General features: G+C 35.1%; 1 protein-coding gene across 13 annotated transcripts in view; it reads left to right on the top strand.

Annotated features, from left to right (window-relative positions):
* The first annotated feature begins 2939 nt into the window (after positions 1 to 2939).
* Dh31-R (Diuretic hormone 31 Receptor) overlaps positions 2940 to 22172 on the top strand; it is a 451262-nt gene continuing 432029 nt past the window's right edge. For 5 of the 13 annotated variants that reach the window (XM_073989144.1, XM_073989154.1, XM_073989149.1 and 2 more), the window contains exon 1: positions 2940 to 3942. The gene's annotated coding sequence lies outside the window, so the exon portion shown is untranslated. The remainder of the gene's footprint in view (positions 3943 to 22172) is intronic. The other 8 variants (XM_073989143.1, XM_073989153.1, XM_073989150.1 and 5 more) reach the window with 5 other exon arrangements.

Here is a 22172-nt window from a genome sequence, read left to right on the forward strand (position 1 = left end):
AGTTTCCAAAGTATCAAAATAAAAGCACCACCAAAGAATGCATGCAATTTGTATGAAATTTACACTGTTAACTAGTATGCTCTCGTATTATGATCGTTAGGGTCACGTGAAGCACTATAAATGTCGGATACTTTTACATTGCTTATTCAATGGATGCTCGAGGATTGTACCAGACCTTATTACAAGGTAATTCGAAGGCTTCTGCATGTAATTTGCCCCTTGGAATGTTGTGAAAACTATAAAATTTATGAGAAACCTCAGGAATTCGTATATTTAGCGAAGCTCAGGAGCATATATTATCCACAAGAAAAACTTCATAGCGCTCTTGGATCCCAAAATTGTTAGTCCCACTGTATTTTCTAGGGTTTCATAAACTACCAGACTGAAAAACTCAAAGAAATCTGCAAGGGTCCGCCTTAACGAGCCATACGGGAAGTCTGACATTAAATAACGGCAATTAATCCACAAATATGTTCCTATTTTGTCTAAAATATATCATAGACAACCAGAGACATTCGACAAAGCAATAAAATGTAAAATTTGTATTGCTTACTCCATAAATTTTAAGGTAATCTTAATATTTCATTGGGTGTATGTACACTTTTTCCCTATTATTTTTTTAATTTTTATAGAATTTACCGTTATTCGTATTATGGAATATATCTCTGTTGTATGTAATACTGTTTATTAGGGATATGAGATAGTACTATGTACTTGGATTTTCATAAAAATGCTTCCTTACCCTTAAAACCCGAGATTTATAGGGTGTATGTAGACTTTTTTGGTTGACTGTATGTTGATAATTTTGGCGAAGATGTTTTGTGACCACAAGAAACCTCTACTGTCAAACTGCAGGTAGTTCGGTCAAAAAATGTAGCTACCATCCTAAAAATATCGAAAATCTGGACGGGACGTAATGTTATGTGGGGACTGTACCAAAACATGGACATATGTTTACAGGTTTTGGTGGAAACGTTTTGTGATAACTAAGAACTTCAACTGTCAAATTACAGGTAGTTCGGTTAAAAATTGTGGGTAAATTCTAAAAGTATCGAAATTCGGGAGGTACCGCCAATATCAAAACACGGACCTTTGTTGACAATTTTTGGTGTAGATGTTTTGTGATCACTAGAAACCTGAACTGTCAAATTACAGGTAGTTCGGTTTAAAATTGCAGCTAAAATCCTCAAAAATACCGAAAATGGGACGGTTTCGTTATGTGGGTGCTATACCAAAACATGTACCTTTTTGGTGGAGGTGTTTTGTGACCACTGTGAACCTCAAACGTCAAATTACATAAAGTTCGATTAAAAATTGTAGCTAAAATCCTCAAGATATCGAAAATCGGAGGGTATCTATACCAAAACATGGACCCTATGTTCACAGTTTTTTGTGGAGATGTTTTATGACCTCTGGGAACCTCAAACGTCAATTGACAGGTAGTTCGGTCAAAAAATGTAGCTAAAGTCGTCAAAATACCGAAAGTCGGAATTATATGGGGGCTATACCAACACATGCACAATTCTTGGTGCAGATGTTTCGTGGTCACTAGAAACCTCAACTGTCAAATTATAGGTAGGAAGTTCGGTTAGTAATTATACCCAGCAAAATTTTTTTGAAGTTGTTCCTTGTGAAGTAGTGATTGAATAGCTTTTTTTGAAGCAGTCCACGCAGAGTCATGAAAAATGCAGTCCGTTCTTCACATTTTGACAATGTCCGATTTGAATCCATTTCATAAATTTTTCACATTTTAGAAATTTCAAAATTTTGCAAAAAAAAACTTAAAAAGACAAAGAACATAATTTGTTTCTTGTTAATTATAATAACAGCAATATGTTTGCATCCATGAAAAGTAATTTGTATACAAAAAATAATAAAAGTGATTTCGAACTACATCTTTGTTTGTAGCCAAAGAAGTAGTTGAATCATATGTTGTTGTGATTTATTCACTACAAAGAACTAATGCAAAATGTGTGCTTAAGAAGTAAATTAGACAGTATCCTCACTGCACCATGCCCTTGTAAAAATCATGACTTCTTTCACGTAAAAAGATGTAGTCCGAAATCACTTGCACTCATGATTTAACTACTTCTTTGGCTACAAACATTTTGCTGGGTAGCTAAACTCCTAGAAATACCGAAAGTCGGAAGGTTTCGTTATATGGGGATATACCAAAACATCGACCATCGATCGAGTTTACAGTTTTTGGTGAATATGTTATATCACCACTGGGAATCTGCAATTCTCAAAATACCGAAAGTCGGGACGTGCCGTTATAAGGGGGATATACCAAAACATGGTCCTATGTTGAAAGTTTTTGGTGGAGACGTTTTGTGATCACTAGGAACCTCAGTTGTCAAATTGCAGGTAGTTCGATTAAAAATTGTGGCTAAAATCCTCAGGACATACCATTATATGGGATTGACCTTCCTATGGGAAAAAGTCACTCAGGTGCAAAAATATCATCGACTCAGAATATTATCCTGATCAAGAATATATAAAATTTTTAGGGTCGCAGATGTATATTTCAATGCTAGGGTGGAGGGTATAAAAATAATAGGGGATACTATAGGCTCCATCTTATAGAGAAGGTATAAGACTGACAAATTCGAATGTTTCAAAATAGTTAAATATTTTCCCCAATTCCCAAGAATGTCTATTTAATTTACCCTCCTTTTAACTACGCCCTTAAAGCACATCAAACATGTTGCAATGACCATTTGCTATTTACTTCAAACCAGACAAGCTTGGGCAACAATCACAATAATTTCTAACAAGCAGAATAGAAAGAAAATTTGCTTTCATACGCCCCCAAACACAAAACACGTTGATGGGATACAATGTTGCTGGTGTGGCTCTGTTGGGGCTGGCTGGATGGTATGCCGGCACAACAACACCACAACAAAAGAAATGTTGCACAAATCAACAAATTTGCGAGTGTTGTTTGGGGGCAAATGTTTGTTTGGCTGGTTGTTGTGTTGCCGGCTTGGTCTTCTTCAACAGTCAGTCAGTGTGTTAGCCGCAACAAATGGGGAGTGGTGGTGGTGGATGGGGAGACAAAAAATTGCACGCACTTGAAAAAATCTTCTTCATGCGGCACAACAGCACAGATGGCAAAGTCAGTCGTTACCAAACTGCCGGTTCTTCAAATTGTTGACAACGGATAACAACAGCGGACGCGAATACAAAACATTTTTGCGGCGAAAAGTTATCACCATCGTAATGTCGTTGTAACGTGGGAAAATTCTACAAAGGAGAAAGAAAAATCTTAAAGAATGGATAAAGCCACCTTTAGATATGAAGGAAAATTGCGCTAAGAATTTTTCAAGTGGATTATTGAGGCGGCGTTTGATTATTGCCTCGGGGTTTCTAATGTGGTGCTAATGATGAAATGCTTGATGTGCCACCTCAAAATTTAATAAAAATAAACAACAAATATTTAAACGGGTGAAATTAAAAATATTTTTCAGCGTGTTTTTTTGTGAAATAATGTAAAATAAACACTCTGAAGGGGGTGTGAAAGTGTTGCCAAGTGCCAATTATGGCCAATAATTAAAAATTTTAAAATTTATTAATTTTATTGAATGGAAAAGCAAATAAATATAAAGAAATTACTATAACAAAAATAAAAAGCTTTCAAGCTAGCCGCAATAAATAGATAATGCTGTCAATTTCGTGGAAGTAATTAAAATTGAAATAAATTGAAAATGTAATAAATTGAAAATAATTTTGAAGAGAAATATTTGTAAATGTTTGGAAAATACCTATTCATTTGTGTAGAAAATATAAATTTTGTAAAAATACAGTTTAATAAATATTCTACATTAAGAAGTAATTAAGGAGATATCACAAAGTTATTAAAATTTATATTAAAGAAGAAGAAACACAAAGAAGAATAACCAAATTAAGAAATACAATTACAAACATTTGTAGTGTCATAAGGTAAGCCAATTCAAAGATAAAGCGTAAAAATAAAAAATCCCTTAATTGATAATTTGAAGATTTTGGTTTGAAACTGTAAAGATGGTTTTGAATGCTGTGAAGTTTTTTTTTCGTTTTGTTGACTTTTAGTACCAAACATTTAGAACCCATAATGTTAAATAAAAATATGGGTTTGAAGATTGAAATATGAAAGCGAATACAATAACAATGTTACGAAAGAAAATGTTTATAATATTTTTCAAGCATCGGCCTTTAACACCTTTTAATGTTCATTTCATAAATAAAATAAATTAAAGCAATTAAAAGAAGTAAAAAATCGTTAAGTTCGGCTGGACCGAATTTGTTATGCCCTCCACCATGAATTATCTAAATTAAAATAGAATAATAATTTGTTTTCTTTCCTGATCACAATTTTTGGTGGAGATATTTTATGACCACGAATACCTCAAAAACATAAATTAGGTCAGAAAATGTATCTAAAAATGTCTTCAATCGGGGGGCACCTTTATATGCGGTCCGTATCAAAGTGCAGACCTACATATGTTGACAATTTTTGGTAGAGAAGTTTTGTGACCACAGGGAACCTCAAATGTCATATGAAAGGTGGTTCGGATATCAAATGTAGGTAAAATCCTCAAAAACACATAAAATCGGGATTTACCATTATATGAGGGATATACCAAAACATGATCGTATATTGCACAATTTTTTTTGGATAATTGTTGTGACTTCTAGATACCTCAAAGGATCAATTACAGCTGGTTGGGAAAAAATTGTACTTAAAATCCTCAAAATACCTAATCGGTACCTATATGAGGGCTAAATAAATTGGCCCTATGTTGTAAATTTTTGGTGGAGATGTTTTATGACCACTGCGAATCTCTAATACCGAATTACAGGTGGTACGGTGCAGAAATGTAGCTAAACTTCTCAAAACACCTATAATCGGGAGGTACCGTTATATGCGGATTATACCAAAACATGGATCTATGTTGACAATTTTTTAGTGGAGAGGTGCTGTGACCTCAGGAAACCTCAATGTGCAAATTACAGCTAGTTCGGTTAAAAATTTTAACTAAAGTCCTCAAAATATCGAAAATCGGGAGGTACCGTTATATGGATGCTATACAAAAACATGGGCCTATATTGATAGTTTTTGCCCACTTGGAACTTCAAATGTCAAACTACAGATAATTCGGTCAACAATCGTTGCTAAACACCTGAAAACACGTAAAATCGTGACCCCTTTGTACCCCTAGGAACCTCAAATGTCAAATTACAGGTAGCTCGGCAACAAATGTAGCTAAACCCCTCAAAAACCCTAATCGGGAGGTATTGTTACATGGGGTCTACAAAAAACACGGAGCAATATTGAAAATTTTTGTGGAGAAGGATTGTCTCCGCTAAGAACCTCAAATGGTAAATTAGCTAAAATCCCCAAAGTACTGAAAATCTTGAGGTCAGATTACCTCAAATATCAAGTTACAGTTGGTTTGAAAAAAACATCAGCTAAAATCCTATAAATACTTAAAATCAGGAGGTACCGTTATATGGGGCTATTGCAGTTACACGATGCTCTTAAAGCAACCTTAAATGAAAGGTGCTTACACCTGGGAAGATTTTGCGGATTCTGAAACTACAATGTTCATAGATGAGAAAAATCAAAAAACCAAAAATAAAAAATCGCTGGAGCGCTTTTTAAGTACAACGCGATTCAAGTTGACATTTTTAGAGGATTTTTAGGTTTTCACGATTTTGCTTGGAAACCGCAAGTCCTATCGAAATGGGACTAAAGAAAATGTTGTAGCTATGGAAATTTTCTACAAGATTTAACTTTATGGTAATTTCATAGATTTTACCGTTATTGAGATATAGAAGTCCAAATTAGGACAATGGATTGACTGTAACGCCTCCTTATAAAACAATGTCATGACTGCAATTTCCCAACTTAAACTTATATATCTCGAAATTGGTACAACCTAGAAAAATTTACGAAAGCCAATCTTGTAGAGAATTTTCACAGCTAAAAGATTTTCTCTAGTCCCATTTCTATAAGACTAACAAAAAAGCTAAAAATGTGACCTGAATATCTATATATCTCAAAAATGGTATAACCTATGAAAAATTAAGACGCGGTCAATCCTCTAGAGAATTTTCACAGCTACAACATTTTTTAGCCTCATTTCGATAGGACTTGCGGTTTGCAAGCAAAATCGCGAAAACCTAAAATAAACCTTAAAGTGTGAGTTGTGACCGCGATATATTTAAAAATCCCTCCACCGATTTTTTCTTGTTTTTAGATTTTTCTCACCTATGAACATTGCTGATTGCAAAATCCGCAAAAACTTCCCAGGTATAAGCCGTTTTAACTTAATGTTAGTTAAGGCGCAACATGTATGAACTTGTTTTATAAGGTAGCGATACAGTCAATGCATTGTCCTAATATGAACTTCTATATCTCAATCTTGTAGAAAATTTCTATAGCTACAACATTTTCTTTAGTCCCATTTCGATAGGACTTGCGATTTCCAAGCACAATCGTGAAAAAAACTAAAAAAAACCCTAAAAAGAGAGGTACGAACCCCAATGATCCCAGAGTCAGAGAACTGATAATGGAAGTCAATAGATTAGTCGGTGGGCACAAGCGGAAAAAGTGGCTAGAGCATCTGAAGTGCTGAAGCATTGGAGCAGATAGTAGTAAGTTGTTGACAATGGTTAAGGAACACCTGATATGTTGAACAGTGTGGTTGTGACAAATCGGAAAAGGTGCGCGGGATATTATAACCGACAATTTATTGGGCGCAGAGTAGTGTCGTTTACTATCTCTTCCAGCTGAGCAAGAACCATATTTCTCTCCGGCATTGTTTGATATGTTGGACATATATAATTACGTACGTGGATGATTGTACGCTCGTGTCGTCAGGTCCCACCGTCGATAACATTTGTATTAGGCAAACCGCCCATCTCATTGATCTTGCTGAGTTCTTCTTGAAAATATCCGCCACAAAGTCAACAGCCACACTGTTCACTACATGACTGCGGAAATGAAGCTACTGAATGGGCCAGAAATTCCCAACAGGTCAAAAATATCCTTTAAAAAAAATCCACGTTTATTGGTCTGATGTTAGGTGAAAAGATATTCTTTAAAAAATCCACGTTTATTGGTCTGATGGTAGGTGAAAAGATATTCTTTAAAAAATCCACGTTTATTGGTCTGATGAAAGGTGAAAAGATATTCTTTAAAAAAATCCACGTTTATTGGTTTGATGGTAGGTGAAAAGATATTCTTTAAAAAATCCACGTTTATTGGTTTGATGGTAGGTGAAAAGACGTTCTTTAAAAAATCCACGTTTATTGATCCGATGGTAGGTGAAAAGATATTCTTTAAAAAATCCACGTTTATTGGTCTGATGGTAGGTGAAAAGGTATTCTTTAAAAATCCACGTTTATTGGTCTGATGGAAGATGAAAAGAAATTCTTTAAAAAATCCACGTTTATTGGTCTGATGGTAGGTGAAAATATATACTTTAAAAAATCCACGTTTATTCTTTAAAAAATCAACGCTTATTGGTCTTATGGTAAGTGAAAAAATATTCTTAAAAAAGCCACGTTTATTGGTCTGATGGTAGGTGAAAAGATATTCTCTAAAAAATCCACGTTTATTGGTCTGATGGTAGGTCAAAAAATATTCTTTAAAAACCCACATTTATTGGTCTGATGGTAGGTCAAAAGATATTCTCTAAAAAATCCACGTTTATTGGTCTGATGGTAGGTGAAAAATATTCTTTAAAAAATCCACGTTAAATTCACAGCTTAGCAGTAGTCTAAATTATGTTATTTTCCAACGGATTTATCCTGGAATCCTATCGCAATTTTGTGTTATGTAATATCTTCGAAAAAATTGTAGTTGAAGACAAGAAGCTTTTACTATATTCTATTTTTAAATATAATTCAACATCAAAGTGTTACAATTTCGTGTCTGCGAACTTATTTGGGATTACATTTTTTCTACATAAAAATTTTAATTCACTTCTTTAATAGAATGTCCTTGAAAAAATTCTAACAATATTGATTTAAGCTAAGACAGCCTTTTAAGACTCATCCATAATTTATGGCATATCGAAAACAAAGACTTCAACGCCAACTTATTAAAACGCCCAAAGTATGTTTGTACGTGTCAACCAACATTCGTCTGTCTGTAACAATGGAACTCAAGTTCAGCATATCAATCAACTTCATTGGAGGATTGTATTTTCGTTATTCACACTTGTTGTTTCCCGCAAAATCACCAAAGATCGAAAGGCCAAAATAAGCTGCCACAAGCCAAAATCATCATAACCCAATATCATCATCATCCTCATTGGCGTTATTAACACCATCCATCCAACATCATTAGCCTCAAGTGAAATTATATAAGAAATGTGTAATAAAAGACTTAATAAAAAACATTATCATCTTCATCATCACCAGTATCGCCATAAGGACGATTATCATCGTCAAGGATAATAATCAACACATGTACATATATGAAAACATTAATATTGAAAATATTATTAATGCCACAGCCAGCCAACCAGCCTATTTAATTACACTGTGCAACAAAATTCAATTTTTTTTAAAATGATGGGAAAAATCGAGTAGATTATGAAAGTAGAGCTAAAAATATGAGACACGTGTATCGGCGTTTTAAATGTTTACGTCGGAAAGTAACCAAAATAGGCGGGGCAAGTTCCGCCCATTTTTAATTTTTTCGAAATATTCGAGTTAAGATATCTTTGAATCCTTGCATTTCAGGTATATAGTGTCTTTGGCAACTTTACAGAGGAGTATGTGGGCAATATTTTTGTTAAAAATTGTAACCCTCATGCGGTTCATCAAAGGGGTCTTTTTTGTCCTTTTTTCAAAAATCTTTCAAAAACTCCTTAAAAATGTGATTGCATCAAATCCAAATATTCTACAAAATTGTTCGCCATAAAATTTTACTATAGGTAGGAATCACTAAAAACGAAAAACACGTTTTAGGGTTAAATTCGGACTTCATCTGAGTTTATTCAAAATTGTCCAACAAAACATAATTTTAGAGGGATGACGTCAAAGACAAAAATATTCTCCGTCAAATTTTACTATAGGTCACCAAAGAAATGAAATGCCTATTTACATTCTATATCATAAAAATATCAGTATCAATTTTGCTGAAAAAACATGAAAATATTTCCCAATCTTTCTGATGGAAAAATGTTCCTTCTTTTTTCGAGTTTATACATGAAAGTAATATGAAACTTGATTATAGGTGAAAAGTGTCAAAAGATGAAAAATTCTACACGAAATTTCACTATGAGTTTCAGAATAAACCATATATCTAGCTATACTATTTCCTTAAAAAAATTAGATTCCAAATTGATATATATTTGGATGAAATTATATGTTTTAATTTTGGACTGTTAATTTTACATAATTCCATACTGGATCAAAATCTAGCAAAATCCTTTACTTTTTGGGAATATGGTTAAAGAAAGAAATGTTCCAAATGAAATTTCATTATGGGTCTCTGAATAAAAGAAATCTGTAACCATAGTATGTAACATTCTTAGCAGCACTTGTTTTTGATATATATGTTTTAGGGCCATATTTCCCAATTTTCATACAGTTTGTCGTTGTGATTGGATACTGTAAATATCATATTGATGGTTTTTCGTTGTGAATTCATACAGAAGATGTTGTGCGTTCCATTCATAATGTTTTTGAATAAATAGGCATTTCATTTCTTTGGTGACCTATAGCAAAATTTGACGGAGAATATTTTTGTCTTTGACGTCATCCCTCTAAAATTATGTTTTGTTGGACAATTTTGAATAAACTCAGATGAAGTCCGAATTTAACCCTAAAACGTGTTTTTCGTTTTTAGTGATTCCTGGCGATTAGAGAAGAGCTACAGATTTGGTGTATTCTGAGACCTATAGTAAAATTTTATGGCGAACAATTTTGTAGAATATTTGGATTTGATGCAATCACATTTTTAAGGAGTTTTTGAAAGATTTTTGAAAAAAGGACAAAAAAGACCCCTTTGATGAACCGCATGAGGGTTACAATTTTTAACAAAAATATTGCCCACATACTCCTCTGTAAAGTTGCCAAAGACACTATATACCTGAAATGCAAGGATTCAAAGATATCTTAACTCGAATATTTCGAAAAAATTAAAAATGGGTGGAACTTGCCCCGCCTATTTTGGTTACTTTCCGACGTAAACTTTTAAAACGCCGATACACGTGTCTCATATTTTTAGCTCTACTTTCATAATCTACTCGATTTTCCTCGTCATTTTTTTTGTTGTCGCACAGTGTTATTGATAACTGTATGCTGGGACAGAAAACAAAAACACCAAATACCAAAAAAAAACCTAAATTGATTATTGATATTTTGACATTGATTTTGGATCATTAATGAAGCCATTAATTTTCATTTGTTTGAAGTTTTAGTTTATTTTTGTGTTGTTGTTTATTTTGGTATTAATTTATTTGTTTTTCTTTGTTTTTTTTTCTCTACTTGAATATGAACGTCTATTTATGTACATACATTCGAGTACTCTTATGAAGAGGAGCAAACAAATTCACCAAATTACAATTGATTGTTATTTGAAATTAACATTAACTATTATTGGAAATGTGAAAAACTAATGTGTTTGCTTTTCAGAGTAAAATATACATACATACGTGTATAAAATACAAACATACTTATGTATGTAAATAAGTGGATAATGTATTATTATTGAAAAGTGAAAAAATTGTCAAAATTGTTCTAAATATTAAAAAAATAGCGAGTTGATAAATAGACAATGGAATTCTACGGTAGTATTCAGTATCTATGGAACTAATGACTTTTTATATAATTTCTCTGAATTAATATTTTAACCCTAGCCTATGGCTACGGAGGGTATATACACTTTTTCACGATCAGAAATGTACCCCATTGAAATAATGGTTTTAGACCCAACATATACTAAGATTAAATCATAAGACACTTTGGAGCCTGGCTGTTCAACACTATACAGTAGAACCTCGATACTTCGTAATTCAAGGGACCGCCAATTATATACGAATTATCGAGGATTTCGAATTTGCGAGGTTAAAATGCGAAGGAAATGGCTTCAAGGCACCGCTAGCTTATACGAATTATGGAAGATTACGAATTATCGAGGTACGAATTATCGCGACTCTACTGTACACAGTAGAACCTCGATAATTCGTAATTCAAGGGACCGCCAATTATATACGAATTATGTATCGAGGATTTCGAATTAGCGAGGTTAAAATGCGAAGGAAATGGACTCAAGGGACGGCTAGCTTATACGAATTATCGAAGATTACGAATTATCGCGACTCTACTGTATCTGGAAGGGAGTAATCGATTTGGATTTATGCTAACGAGGGTATATACACTTTCATACGGGCAAAATGTGTCTTATCGAAATAATGGTTTTAGACCCGAAGTATGTTTGGACGAAATGTGTTTCAGACAATTTGGAGTTGATTTAGCCCTGTCAGTCCGTCTGTCTGTCTGACTGTCTGTCTGGCTGGAGCGCACGAAAACTCTCGAACGGATCAACCGATTCGGTCCAAAATTTGTCTTTCGTAATATTTTGTCCAAACTTAGTTTAAGTTCGAAAATGGGTTATATCCTTTCGGCAACTCCCCCACAAAAGTTCGAAAATGTTCGGAAAATTTGTGCGCACGATAACTCTTTAAGGGAGTAACGGATTTGGTCCATACCAAACTTAGGTGAGGTTCCAATATGTACTTAATCGGTCCACACCTTCGGGTACCTCCCATAAAAAATTTCGGAGAAGTTCTGTTTAAGGCCTGCTCTCGAATCTCTTTGATTTTTGTTGTAGCAACTTGTATTTAGTGTCCCCTATACGACTGTACAAGTTTCATCAAGGTCAAGTCCATACTTCCTGAGCAAATAGCCTGAATATGTAAAAAGTCCCTATGATACCGTGTGTAGTGGTTGTAGCGCAAGATAACTCTCGAACGGATGAACCGATTTGGTCCAAAATTTTGAGTTCGTAATATTTTGTCCAAACTAAATTTAAGTTCGAACATAAGTGAACAACGGTCCACTCCTTCAGGTACCTCCCCCACAAAATTTAAAAAGTTTTCGGAAAAATTGTTCGCACGATAACTCTTGAAGGAAGTGACCGATTTGGTACATACTTTACACATCATAACATTTCTACTAAATATAGACCAGGTTCGAATATGGACTATGTTTGTCCACTCATTCGGGTACCTAATAATAATTGTTCCACAAACATCCCATACGGGACAAGGGAGACTTCTCTCGGGTACCTATCACACAAAATTACGGATAAGTTCACTTTAAGACCTGCTATCGAAACACTTAGATCTTTTTGAAGCAACTTGCATTCGCTGCCTCAATTACGACGGTAAAAGTTTTTCAGGGGCAAGTCCATACTTCTTGAGAAAACAGCCCGTAAAGTGTAAAAAAACCCCTATGGTACCACATATAGTGGGTGGAGAGCACGATTTCTATAGAACTAACCGATTTTTTTTTTCCCAAAATTTGGCCTTCCTCATATTTTGTCAAATTTTCAGTTCGAAGATAGGCATCCATAACTTCCGGTACTTCCGCCGAATATTTAAAAAATGTCACTTAAATGGTATGCACGATATCTTTGAACAAATTTGGTCCAAACTTTGGATCTCTTAATATTTTGTCCAAATTTAGTTTAAGTTCTAAAATGGAGGTACCTTAGGGTACCTCCTCCACAAAAGTTCAACATTTGTGTCTAAGTGCAGTTTAAGGTCTGTTCTTTGGAAATGTATACCGATGCTGTTCGTTGTTGTCCTGCTTACAGCGGTATTATGTTTTCCGTGGACAAGGCCATGCTTCCTGGCATACTGGTCCTTAAGTTATACGATGACCTACTGACATGACTAGTGGGCGCGATATCCATCGAAAAGATATGACTCCCAAAATAAGATCCACTACCATAATGGACTACATATGTCGGTCCATTTCTTTAAGTACCTCCTCTGCAACACTTTTGAATTTTAATCCTAATCCATATTTTCGTCGACTAGTCCAAATGTCCAGAAAAGGCCAAAAAATAATGAAAATACCATAATAGGCTGAGGGTATATCTCTGTAGGCTTCTTCCGCTTTCATTTCAATGAAATTTGGAACGTGTGTCAGAATTGTTTCTAGAAATAAATTTGCCAAATTATATTGAAATCAGTTCAGATTTGGATATAGCTCTCATACATATTTTCCGCGGATTTCATGTATTTGATGCTCCAAACACTAGGGACAGGTAAGTCGACTTTCGAATAATCGATAAAAAGTCGTAGTCGACTTTAGACTGAAGGAAAAATCGCATAATCGATTATCTTGTGATCGTTTACCATGTGTGATGTTTTGCCATAGGTTCTTAGCGGGGTACACACGATCAGTTTTGACTGTCGATTTTTCGGAAATATCGATAAATGTCAAACTGTCCACCAACCACAAAATATTTTGTGGTTCGCTGATGACTGACAAAAATGAGCGGCCAAAATGGCAAGCAACTGATTATTTGAACAAAACTGACAGTCAAAAGTGATCGTGTGTACCCCACTTTAGTTGACCTTGGTGGTTTTACAGTTTTCTGTTGGCTTCAAAATCATCTGTGCAAATGTTCCAAAGAAACCTTGGACATCAAAAATCGAGTTTTAGGACAACTAAAATAATCACCGGACCGAAAATCGAATTTTTATTTTTAGGCCAAAATCGAAAAGTTGAAAATCGATTAGGTATTGCTTTTCATTTCCTACCCCTTCCAAACATGTCCAATTTTAATGCAATTTGGAATATGTAACGGAATTTGGTATAGAAATAAGTTTGGAAAATTATATTGAAATCAGTTGAGATTTCTAAAATGTGTGCAGAATTTGGCCTCTATATTCCTCCGAAATGGCTGAAATTTGGTATTTAGTCATTTGGGGTATAAAACTTTCCATATGATTTTTGTTTGTATAGGCCCACGCCTTCATATAGCCCCTATTAAACAGTACCTCCCGATTTTCGGTATTTTGAAGGTTGTGGTCTCAATATTCCACTGAAATGGCTGAAATTTGGTATTTAGATTTGGTATTTTTCCGCACATGTCCACGCCTCCATATAGCGCCCACGCCTCCATTAGCGCACATTGTTTTACCGAAATTGCTAGAATTTGGTATTTATTCTTCTTCATAAACGAGGGGAAACTAATTGTTCAGTTTTACCTCAATGCAGCTCGTGGTGGAGGGTATAAAATTTCAACCCGGTTGAACTCAACGCCGTTCTTACTTTTTAAAGAATAATATTTGCAATTTATGTTTAATTATATCCCTTTCACAGCTTGTTTTTAGAATAAAAAAATTCCCGTGAATTCCCGATGAAAAACTTTACTTATAAATAACAACACTGGTCACCTAATATTTCTACCGGGCATTCCACTATGCGCAATCTGGTTAACAGTTAGCTTTTAGTATTAGTATATCATAATGTCATGTCAGTAATATTAGTGTGTCATACTGACAACTAAAATGTTTGTTTTAAAAACATATGCATGTATTGATAACAGCTACCTACATCTGCATATGTACGAGTGTACATGGAAGTTTTCGAACAATGAGTGTACAACAAACAGTATATAATCAAAAATTTGCAATAAAACTATAAATAAAAGACCGCCAGTATAGGAATTCAGTTTATCGATTGAAAAGTTGTAAAAATTATTTTGTTTTTGTAAGGAAAATTATCAATATATTCATAGTCTATTTTAAACAAAAATCTGTTTTATAAATCCTATAATAACTTTTTAACAAGTTTACCAATTTTTTATTTTACATGAATTTCATTTGTTTGTTTTGCAGTTGTTACAAACACAAAAGAAATTTTAACAACTTTTCAATCGATAAAAGTTAGTAAATTTCTATACATTCATCTGTAACGCAATTAGTGAATATTTTTTTTGAAAACTTTCAGTCTTCTCTGACCATCCATCCACTTTAAACAAATGTTTTTTTATAAATCTTAAAAAAATAACTGAGCTGAAAAGAATACACTTTTTCCATTTGGTAGAATTCTTCTTCTTCATTTCTTCTTCGTTCATTTTGCACTGAAATAAAATAATTTTGTTTAGTCTATTGGAAAAAAATTTATTACCAATAAATAAATTAGTGTAAAATTATCTCACTTTTGTAAACTGTTTTTATATTCAAATACAATAATAAAACATTTGTTTTTCATTCTGATATTATTTATGTTATGTAATAAAGCTCCTACTTAACGGCAATAAAAAGAAATGTTTTTTATTTGCGTAAATTGTCTATAAATAATTTCCGCAATAAACACCATATGCAATTAGTTTAGTATGTGTATTAAAGTGGGGCGCAACCTAACAAAAATTTGAAAGTCACATGAGGCGAATAACCCTTAACAAAGTTGTGTAAATTAGTTACTTTCTAGATTATTAGAAAGTGAAAAATAATGGATTACATCTTTAAACAATTACAAGGTAAAAGTACATACTTTACACGGTACTCTTGAAGCAAATTTAAATGGAAGGTGCTTACACTTGGTAAGTTTTTGCAGATTTTGAAACTACAATGTTCGTAGATGAGAAAAATCAAAAAACGAAAAAAATCGCCGGAGCGCTTTTTAAATAAATCGCGATTCAAGTTGGCATTTTTAGGGGTTGTTTAGGTTATTGAGATGTTGCTTGGAAACCGCAAGTCCAGTAAAAATGGGACTAAAGAAAATGTTGTAGCTATTAAAATTCTCTACAAGATTGACCTTTATAGTATTCTCGTCGGTTTTGAGATATAGAAGTTCAAATTGGGACAATTAAAAATTCAATTCAGTTCTGTATCGCCCCCTTATAAAACAATAACATGAAGGGTGCGCCTTAACTAACTTTAAATGAAAAACGCTTACACAGGGGACGTTTTTCTGAATTCTGAAACAGCAATGTTCATAGATGAGAAAAATCCAAAAACAAGAAAAAATCGCTGAAGGGATTTTGAAATAAATCGCGGTCAAAATTCACATTTTTATGTGTTTTTTAGGTTTTCACGATTTTGCTTGGAAAACGCAAGTCCAATCGAAATGGATCTAAAGAAAATGTTGTAGCTGTGAAAATTCTCTAGAGGATTGACGTTTATGATTTGTTCCCAGGCTGTACCATTTTTGAGATAAAGAAGCTTAGTTTACATTTTTAGGTTTTTTTGTTAGGGTTTCGCGATTTTGCTTGACTACGGCAAGTCTTATCGACAAGACTGGCTTAAGTAACTTATACTAGGTTGTACCATTTCTTAGATATATAAGTTTAAGTTGGGAATTTTGCAGTCATGACATTGTTTTATAAGGGGGCGATACAGAATTGAATTGAATTTTAATTGTCCCAATTTGAACTTCTATATCTCAAAAACGGTAAAACCGACGAGATTACCATACAGGTCAATCTTGTAGAGAATTTTGATAGCTACCACATTTTCTTTCGTTCCATTTTTATAGAACTTGCGGTTTCCAAGCAACATCGCAATAACCTAAACAACCCCTAAAAATGCCAACATGAATCGCGATTTATTTAAAAAGCGCTCCGGCGATTTATTTTGTTTTTAGATTTTTCTCATCTACGAACATTGTAGTTTCAAAATCTGCAAAAACTTCCCAGGTGTAAGCACCTTCCATTTAAATTTGCTTCAAGAGCACCGTGTTTACTCATTACCAAGTAATGAGTACGGTGACGTGTGAGTTCGACTACAAGACTGAGCGTTGTGTGTTCAACGTTCTCGGCAAAAATTTTCTTTTATTAGTAAATTTACGAAGAGTTGGTTTTGCACATTAAGCGCTTTAACAACTCTTAACCTTCGAACGAGTGGTACAGGGTGTAGTGGGTTTGGCTACAAAGCAGAAGTTCGTGAGTGTAAATCCAGCAGAGAGCAAAAAAAGGTACGAGGAGAGTGTTGTTCCACAAACAATTAGTGCACCTCGATTCATATTTAGCTCAATGATATGGTACCTACTGTTTATCGCCGAGTCCGTACGGCGTGTCTTACGACACCACTTGTAAAGAATTTTTATATGGCCGAAGTGCTCAGGAAATGTCGCCAACATTACTGAAGGATATTTTGCTACCATTAAAAATTTTATGTTGCCTGGCCGGGGAATCGAACCCATGACCTTCATAAAGGTCAAATATAAAGGATATAGGTTCTTGATCAGGATAAAATTCTAAGACGATCTAGCCATGTCCGTCTGTCTGTCTGTCCGTCCGTGTGTAATCACTCTAGCGGCCACAATAAGATAGAGCGCTTAAATTTTGCACCCGAGTGTCTTTTTTCCATAGGCAGTTCAAGTTCGAAGATGGGCTATGTAGGTCCACGTTTTGGTATAGCCCCATATAACGGTACCTCTCGATTTAATGTATTTTGAGGCTTTTAGCCAAATTTTCTAACCGAATTAGCTGAAATTTGACATTTGAGGTTTCCAATGACCAAAAATCTTCTTCACTAAAATTGCCATGATAGGTCCACCTTTTGTATATGCCTCATATAACGGTACCTCCCGATTTAAAGTATTTTGGGGCTTTTAGTAACATTTTCTGGCCGAATTGGCTCCAATTTGGCACTTTAAGTTTCAATAGCTCAAAAAACTTATGCACCAAAAATGGGGAAGATAGGTCCGTGTTTTGGTACAGGTGTCTTATAACGGTACGTCCCGATTTAAAATATTTTGAGGCTTTTAGCTGGATTTTTTGACCGAATTAGCTGAACTTTGACATTTGAGGTTCTCAATGACCAAAGAACTTCTCCATTAAAAATTGCCAAGATATGTCCACGTTTTGGTATAGCCCCCATATAACGGTACCTCCCGATTTAATGAACTTTGAGGCTTTTAGCTACATTTTCTGAACGAATTCGTTGAAATTTGATATTTGATGTTCCCAATGACCAAAAAAACTTATTCACAGATAATTACCAAGATAGGTCCACGTTTTGATATAGCCCCCATATAACGATACTTCCCGATTTAGGGTATTTTGGGGATTTTTTTTTATTTGACATTTGAGGTTGTCAGTGGTCTCAAAACTTCTCCACAAAATATCATCAATATAGGTCCATGTTTTGAAATAGCCCCCATATTACGGTACCTCCGATTTTCGGTATATTGAGGATTTTAGCTAAAATTTTTGGCCGAACTAGCTGTTATTTGACATTTGAGGTTCTCAGTGGTCTCAAAACTTCTCCACCAAATATCATCAATATAGGTCCATGTTTTGAAATAGCCCCCACATAACGGTACCCCCGATTTTCGGTATTTTGAGGAGTTTAGCTAAAATTTTTGACCGAACTAGCTGTAATTTGACACTTGAGGTTTTCAGTGGTCACGAAACGTTTCCAATATAAATCCATGTTTTGGAATAGCCCCCATAAAACGGTAACTCCCGTTTTTCGGTATTTTGAGGATTTTAGCTACAATTTTGCACTGAACTAACTGTAATTTGACATTTGAAGTTCTCAGTCTCCACTTAAAATCGTCAACATAGGTCCATGCTTTGGATTAGCCCCCACATAACGGTACCCCCGATTTTCGGTATTTTAAGGATTTTAGCTACAATTTTTAAAAGAACTAGCTGAAATTTGACATTTGAGGTTCTCAGTGGTCCCGAAAGTTCTCCACCAAAAATCGTTCACAAAGGTCCATTTTTTGGTATAGCCCCCATATAACGGTACACCCTATTTTCGGTATTTTGGGCATTTTAGCTACTACTACTACTAACTGTAATTTGACATTTGAAGTTCTCAGAGGTCTCGAAACTCTTCCACCAAAAAGCGTCCACGTAGGTCCATGTTTTGGTATATCCCCCTATATAAAGATACCAACAGATTTAAGAAATGATTAGATTTTGGATAATTATAGTCTACACCACAAACACACATGGGAATCCCCAGATGGTCACGCACGAAACCAGATTGACCATATTCTCATTAGCAAACTTTTCCTGGGATCGCTGATGGATGTAAAAACGAGACGCGGTGCCGATATCGATAGTGATCACATGCTGTTAGTTGCTACTCTACGTTTACGCCCGGCTGTTGTAAAGCGTCAACATCAAAAGCGTAATAAACTAAATCTTCTGCAACTGCAAAACCCAGAAGTCGCGCACAGATATAAGCTAATGCTTACTGAAAGGCTCCAAGGAAGCAACTCGATAACATGGAAAAATATAGCAGAAACGTGCAGAGAAGCAGCGACCACCGTCATTGGAACTGCAAAGCAAACTCTAAAGCCATGGATAACAAGCGAGACTCTCGAGGCAATAAAACACCGTAAGCGCCTACGCAATATATTCCTAAAATCCAAAACAAACGAAGCAAAAACACAGGCCAAAGCTAACTACCGTACCGCCGCAAATACTGTTAAGCGTTTAGCTCGTAGAGACAAACGTTTATATTACAATAAGCTAGCTGAACAAGCAGAACAAGCTTCTAATATTGGCAATATTCGTGGTGTATACGAAACAATTAAGATAATGAGTGGCAACAATATTAGGCCTATTTAAACAATCAAGGATGAAAACGGACAGGAATTAAGCAGCCCTGATGAGCAAATAGATCGCTGGCGTCGGTTTTTCAGCACTGAAAACCCTTCAGATAATGAGACACAGCCATATACTTCTACTTCTACATTACGCCGCAACCCGAGGAGAGATGTAAATACAGATCCACCTACGTATGAAGAAGTATTAAGAGCTCTAAAGTCACTCAAAAATGGCAAGGCAGCTGGTCCGGATAACATACCCTCGGAACTACTCAAGTATGGAGCGAAACCCATTGCGCAAACTATCACCCCAATTATAAGAGACGTGTGGAAGACAAATGTCTTTCCCGACGAATGGAAAAATGGCACAATTGTTACAATCCCAAAAAAGGTGATTTGACCCAGTGTAAAAATTGGCGAGGAATAACATTGTTAAACGCAATTAGCAAGGTAATGGCACAACTTATACTACACCGCATATCTCCAGTGCTCGATTCAATTTTACGGAAGGAACAGGCGGGTTTTCGCCCTGGTCGATCACATCAACTCCTTACGTATAATTATAGAACAGTCTGCTGAATTAACCTTTAACTGTGGAGGTGGGGGTAAATTTTACCCCTTCGATCATATTTTGTTAATTACTTTCAAATGATTTGAGCGATCGATCTAATTTTCTCTGTATCTTCATATTTCCTTAACATAAGTAGGCAGTAATGTTTTGGTTGTCATATGACTAGCAAGTGAGGAGATATGCTTACGGTGGTGTAAAAATTACCCCACGTCCAAGTTCTTGTCACTGTGGCACAGAGAATATTTTACCACCACCTCCAAACTAACGTAAGTATCCTATGTAAAAAAAAAATGACCCCACGTCCAATACGACGTATGAATTTCATGGAAAAGTTTTGACCACACGTCAAACTCGGCATATGAATTATATATTCTGAATTTTCAATTAATCCATTTTCACAGCAAATCAGTGTTCCTATAATAAGGCAATTGCTAGAAGAGGACGATAAGTTCAGCAACGTTGACGGTGATGTTCGATCCCGAATTCAACATAACAAAAGGCTACTTACGTTAAATTATTACTAGGATCTTGGGCAAGGACTCAATAGCCCCATCCAAAATATATCCCAGAGACTCGAAATATGTTATATATGCTTAGTAGGCATAACGAAAAAACTACACATAGCTGTTTCCAATCCAATAAAGGAATGTAAATAGGTTGCATCATACCCATACGTATGTGTACAGTGTGCGATCACTATGAATGATAATTCAACTATTTGGTACCCTGCAGATTTTTAAAAAACGTGTGTTTTTGAATGATCTCTGCATTTTTATTAAATATGTAAGCAAGACTGTCAGAAAATGTAATTTCACGTTTTTATACCCTCCACCATAGTATGGAGGGTATATTAAGTTTGTTTTTCCGTTTGTAACGCATTGAAATACTCATTTGCGACCCTATAAAGTATATATATTCTTGATCAGGGTAAAATTCTAAGTCGATCTGAGCACGTCCGTCCGTCCGTCCGTCCGTCCGTCCGTCTGTGGTAATCACTCTAGCATCCACAAAAATGGAGATAGGACGCTGAAATTTTGGGAAAATGCGTCTTTTGTTTGCAGGCAGGTCAAGTTCGATGATGGGCCATATCGGTCCACGTTTTGGTATAGCCCCCATATAACGGTACCCCCCGATTTACGGTATTTTGACGTTTTTAGCTGCATTTTCAGACCGATTTGGCTATAATTTGACATTTAGGGTTCTTAAATGTCAATAAACATATATAACAAAACTTGTGGTCATAGGTCCACGTTTTGGTATAGCCCCCATATAACGGTACCCCCCGATTTGCGGTATTTTGACGTTTTTAGCTACATTTTCAGACCGATTTAGCTATAATTTGACATTTAGGGTTCTTAAGTATCAATAAACTTATATAACAAAAGTTGTGGACATAGGTCCACGTTTTGGTATAGCCCCCATATAACGGTACCCCCCTATTTGCGGTATTTTGACGTTTGTAGCTACATTTTCAGACCGATTTAGCTATAATTTGACATTTAGGGTTCTTAAGTGTCAGTAAACTTATATATTAGAAGTTGTGGACATAGGTCCACGTTTTGGTATAGCCCCCATATAACGGTACCCCCCGATTTACGGTATTTTGACGTTTTTAGCTACATTTTCAGACCGACTTAGGTATATTTTGACATTTAGAGTTCTTAAGTGTCATTAAACTTATTTAACAAAACTTGTGGACATAGGTCCACGTTTTGGTATAGCCCCCATATAACGGTTCCCCCCGATTTGCGGTATTTTGACGTTTGTAGCTACATTTTCAGACCGATTAAGCTATAATTTGACATTTAGGGTTCTTAAATGTCAATAAACTTATATAACAAAAGTTGTGGACATAGGTCCACGTTTTGGTATAGCCCCCATATAACGGTACCCCCCGATTTATGGTATTTTGACGGCTTTAGCTACATTTTCAGACCGATTTAGCTATAATTTGACATTTGAAGTTCTTAAATGTCAATAAACTTATGTGACAAAACTTGTGGACATAGGTCCACGTTTTGGTATAGCCCCCATATAACGGTACCCCCCGATTTACGGTATTTTGACGTTT

This window comes from Musca autumnalis, unplaced genomic scaffold (genome assembly GCF_047663935.1).
Source record: "Musca autumnalis isolate F117 unplaced genomic scaffold, ASM4766393v1 scaffold_5, whole genome shotgun sequence".
Taxonomy (NCBI): domain Eukaryota; kingdom Metazoa; phylum Arthropoda; class Insecta; order Diptera; family Muscidae; genus Musca; species Musca autumnalis.